The 5,545-nt window shown below is 44.6% G+C and overlaps 1 non-coding gene across 1 annotated transcript; it reads right to left on the reverse strand.

The window, feature by feature from the left end:
- Positions 1–5,264: 5,264 nt before the first annotated feature.
- On the reverse strand, positions 5,265–5,337 carry Trnaa-agc (transfer RNA alanine (anticodon AGC)). Its single transcript has one exon. It is a non-coding gene; the product is annotated as a tRNA-Ala (tRNA).
- Between the last annotated feature and the right edge of the window lie 208 nt (positions 5,338–5,545).

Consider the following 5,545-nt stretch of genomic DNA (forward strand, 5'->3'; position numbering starts at 1 on the left):
TTAGTTCTAATGTGCTCACGTCTAATATAAAAACGTCATGGTACAAGACAGTTAACAACATAGTTAGCACCAATGAAAGACTGCACGCAATCGGACTCTGTGAAACAAATTTATGTCAACAATGCCATCTAGTTGACACAGTAATTCATCGATATACTTGCAGTGGTCACATGAATAGTTGGAAGTGGATCCGGGAGCAAATAGCTCTAATTACAAGAACATCCCCTGAGTATATATCGCTGTCATTGATACACAGGCCTGAAGCACGCTATTTCCCAGAAGCAAAAAATAACGCTGTGTACTGGTTGCTGGGAAATTTTGTTAACTACGTCCTTAACAAATTAGGATCCGATAGCATCATAGAGTTCAAGGTACACATGCTGTGTGAGTTCCACAAAATCAGAAGCTATTCGAATCACAAGAAAAAGTTCGGTAATATGCTAAAAATTGTATTTGAAAGAATGGGCATTGGTTAATATAAAAAAGAAGACTGTGTTGACAGTGATGTATTGTAGTTACCTTAAGGATACTATTTAAGATTTTACAGTATATTTATGATGTGTGCTTTCTCTACTTCAGAGAGTAGTTTTTTGAAATTTATAATCTAATGTACAGAACTTATGTGACATTGAGATTGTGTGTCTAATAGTGCCAAACACAAATCATGAAAGGTGCATTATTGGCTTATACTAGAAATTTGGAAATAGACAGTTTTTACAGAAATCTCCTTATCGATTGGTTAAAACCATAAGATACTATCCGATAAATGTAATATTCAATGGCTGGCACATTGCCCTGTTCATTTTTGCAGTGAAAGACTGATTATATAGATCTGATCACTTCAAATACTTAGATTCAATTTATGTCCAGAAAGTGTAGTTGGAAGGCTAGTCAACTTTATTATATATCTCCTTTCCGCCATTCTCAAGTATTTATGTTTAATTTAATTCTTTCTGGTGATTTAGTCAGTAACACAATCTTCTGTTGTCTTTCCTTAATGTCAGCGCAATTGAAATGATCAAACCGCTTTGTTTAAATAACTTCATGTATGTATAACTAGTATGTATTTGCAATGTGTAACATTGTTTTTTTAATAAAGGTTTTATAAAAAAAAAAAAAAAGCGGCCTAAGGCGGTGCAGTCATGGACTGTGCGGCTGACCCCGGCGGAGGTTCGAGTCCTCCCTCGGGCATGGGTGTGTGTGTTTGTCCTTAGGATAATTTAGGGTAAGTAGTGTGTAAGCTTAAGGACTGATGACCTTAGCAGTTAAGTCCCATAAGATTTCACACACATTTTTTGTGCAACTTATATTGATGACTCACAAACAGTACCAACAAACTGTTGTGTGGTGTACTTTTTATTGTTTATCCGACGAGTTGCAGTTTGATAAACGGTACTGTCGAATAGTCGTATGTAGCTGGCCTAAGCCGATTATGCAGCTGGCACTTAGTATGATGGTGAGTGTACAGAAAATTGTTCGCGAATCTTATAGACCAGATGATACCTGCCGTTGTTCGTTCATCACTTAATGTAAAGCAACGTAAAAGTAGCTTTCTGAAGAATGTAAATATAGTCATTTTCTAGGTTCCAGATGCTATGTCCTTTTTAAACAGAGATTGTAGACGCACATAAAGGAGTAACTAATTAGGTTTGGAACTTAAAGGAATGGCTATTATGCTTTAACGGCCGTCGGCGAAGAGTTGATTAGTGGCAGATAATAATCTCGGGAAGAACGAGAATATGGAAGCGTATCGGGCATATGGTTTTCAAAGGAACGATCCCCGAAATTTATCGGAACAGTTAACTGGTACCGAATGCCAATGCCGTGTCGACGCAGTGTTCCGTTGAACGACGTAAAGCGTTAGTTTCCAGGACTTTTTGATCACATGTGTGGCTGGCGACTGCTAGGACAAACAGCAAAAATATCATTCTTTTGGCAGCAAATATTAAGGAACGGTCTCCATTAGATGTAACGTGAAGGAACTGAATTACTTAAGGCGTTAAAGTTGTAATCATAATGGCGTTCCGTCTATTTATGAATAATTTCTTACAGATACATTTTTTCAAGTTTCAAGTGTCTGACTGATCATTTGTGAAACATAATGGTTTGAATAGCGGTGATGAGATACTTGTCTTTCAGTGTAATAATTTAGTACTTTTCCAGAATAATACTTACAAAGGTTGCTTGAATGTGTGAACCCTTTTTAGTGGGAACTGGCTAGTTGTAACAAAGTATTTTCAGAAGTTTGTGAATCTAGTGTGAGGCTAATCGCTGTTGTCTGCCAGGATGAACTTGGTAAGGCACAATGCGGAACAGTTGAGCCCTTAATGGTAACATAATTTTATCGTAACATTTTTGTGTGTCCTTTTGTTAACACTAAATGCAGGTAATCATCACATTACACGTTCGCAGATTAATGTAGTGTAAATATTAAAATAGTGCATGATACGAATACAGTTTATGTAATTGCGACAACAAGAAAAACCTTTACCACCAACAGCCAACCTGCGGCCGATAGATTGAGTGCGAGCTATACTGCCGGAGATAGGTAGGAACGTGAGCAACCAAATAAGCTGTAAACAGAAAGAGGGGAAACCCACTGGTGATAGTGTAACATCACCGAAACATACATGGATAGAGAGAAACATCAAAATGTTATGCCGATTACGTATTTATTGTTCGAACAAACAAGGACGTAAATAATTAATTATTATGCAGAAAAAAGCCACGTGGCGAATAAAAAGATACGTGTAGTCTCAATAACATACAAAGAACCTCAATCTGTACCAAGATGATCGTAATGTGACTGTACTTGAATTAAAAGTTAGTCCTGTGAGTGAAGACGGAATGTATATACACTCCTGGAAATTGAAATAAGAACACCGTGAATTCATTGTCCCAGGAAGGGGAAACTTTATTGACACATTCCTGGGGTCAGATACATCACATGATCACACTGACAGAACCACAGGCACATAGACACAGGCAACAGAGCATGCACAATGTCGGCGCTAGTACAGTGTATATCCACCTTTCGCAGCAATGCAGGCTGCTATTCTCCCATGGAGACGATCGTAGAGATGCTGGATGTAGTCCTGTGGAACGGCTTGCCATGCCATTTCCACCTGGCACCTCAGTTGGACCAGCGTTCGTGCTGGACGTGCAGACCGCGTGAGACGACGCTTCATCCAGTCCCAAACATGCTCAATGGGGGACAGATCCGGAGATCTTGCTGGCCAGGGTAGTTGACTTACACCTTCTAGAGCACGTTGGGTGGCACGGGATACATGCGGACGTGCATTGTCCTGTTGGAACAGCAAGTTCCCTTGCCGGTCTAGGAATGGTAGAACGATGGGTTCGATGACGGTTTGGATGTACCGTGCACTATTCGGTGTCCCCTCGACGATCACCAGTGGTGTACGGCCAGTGTAGGAGATCGCTCCCCACACCATGATGCCGGGTGTTGGCCCTGTGTGCCTCGGTCGTATGCAGTCCTGATTGTGGCGCTCACCTGCACGGCGCCAAACACGCATACGACCATCATTGGCACCAAGGCAGAAGCGACTCTCATCGCTGAAGACGACACGTCTCCATTCGTCCCTCCATTCACGCCTGTCGCGACACCACTGGAGGCGGGCTGCACGATGTTGGGGCGTGAGCGGAAGACGGCCTAACGGTGTGCGGGACCGTAGCCCAGGTTCATGGAGACGGTTGCGAATGGTCCTCCCCGATACTCCAGGAGCAACAGTGTCCATAATTTGCTGGGAAGTGTCGGTGCGGTCCCCTACGGCACTGCGTAGGATCCTACGGTCTTGGCGTGCATCCGTGCGTCGCTGCGGTCCGGTCCCAGGTCGACGGGCACGTGCACCTTCCGCCGACCACTGGCGACAACATCGATGTACTGTGGAGACCTCACGCCCCACGTGTTGAGCAATTCGGCGGTACGTCCACCCGGCCTCCCGCATGCCCTCTATACGCCCTCGCTCAAAGTCCGTCAACTACACATACGGTTCACGTCCACGCTGTCGCGGCATGCTACCAGTGTTAAAGACTGCGATGGAGCTCCGTATGCCACGGCAAACTGGCTGACACTGACGGCGGCGGTGCACAAATGCTGCGCAGCTAGCGCCATTCGACGGCCAACACCGCGGTTCCTGGTGTGTCCGCTGTGCCGTGCGTGTGATCATTGCTTGTACAGCCCTCTCGCAGTGTCCGGAGAAAGTATGGTGGGTCTGACACATCGGTGTCAATGTGTTCTTTTTTCCATTTCCAGAAGTGTATATTGTATGTAGGAGGGGTCTTGAAAAGTAATTCCTCTAAATTTTTAAAGTGAAAATTCTGAAAGCCTATTACAAACGTTTTAACATTCTACATCTTTATTCTTCATGTCTGCATATTCACACCCCCTGTTACCAGGGGGCTACGAATTGTGTTGTGTAACATGGCGGTGTTAAACGGTACTACGTTGGTGCGTGAGAAACAGTGTGTTGTAATCGAGTGTAGAATTCGAAGGATTCGTACAGATATGGAGCACCCTCTTCTTCAGCATCTCCAGCCGCTGTGGCCGAGCGGTTCTAGGCACTACAGTCTGGAACCGCTACGGTCGCAGGTTCGAATCCCGCCTTGGGCATGGATGTGGGTGTGATGTCCTTAAGTTAGTTAGGTTTAAGTAGTTCTAAGTTCTAGGGGACTGATTACCTCAGAAGTTAAGCCCCATAGTGCTCAGAGGCATTTGAACCATTTTCGTTCAGCATCGCAATGCCAGATTAGACACGAGCTCTGCGATATCTGCAACAATCCAATGTCTTGGCTTCGCTGTCATCGATTATCCTCTGCAGTCATGACTTGGCCCCACCCGATTTTCATCTGTTCCCAAAACTTAAAGAACACCTTCGAGGACTTCACTTTGATTTGGAGGGGGGGGGGGGGGCGAGCGGTACAAGGAGGGGGGGGGGGGGAGCGGTACAAGCAGAGGTGAGCATGTAGCTCCGTCAACAGAGTCAGCCATTCTAAAGTAACGGGATGAAAAAGCTGGTTTTTCTTTGGGAGAAATGTGTTAGTCGCCAGGATGACTCTGTTGAGAAATAAATATGTGTAAGTGAAGATTGAAGACGTAGCATGTTAATAACTTTTTTATTAAAAAAGGTTAGGAGTTTTCACATAAAAAATTCGGAGCCATTACTTTTCGGTAAGCCCTCGTAGAACCATCTGAATGACGAAAGTCAGAATTATTTTAAAAATAGTGGAAAAAATTAAAAATTTTCTGGAGGCGCCGGGTATCGATCCCGGTACCTCTCACATGCTAAGCGAGCGCTCTACCATCTGAGCTACGCCCCCAGACACAAAGGTTTGCGATATGGCCATGAGACACTGCAGTGGCCGCCGCGGCTGCTGGAAGTGGGCCAACCACAGCGCCAGCGTGGGCTTTCACCTGGGCGCCGCGTGGCGCACGCAGGTGCTCTGGCCTCCAGCAGGCTTCCAATCCTGGGCGACGAGCACACGGACGATTCTGGCTGCTGTTCGTACATCCAGACACCTCAAAGAA

This window comes from Schistocerca serialis, chromosome 1 (assembly GCF_023864345.2).
Source record: "Schistocerca serialis cubense isolate TAMUIC-IGC-003099 chromosome 1, iqSchSeri2.2, whole genome shotgun sequence".
In the NCBI taxonomy this organism is placed as follows: Eukaryota; Metazoa; Arthropoda; class Insecta; order Orthoptera; family Acrididae; genus Schistocerca; species Schistocerca serialis.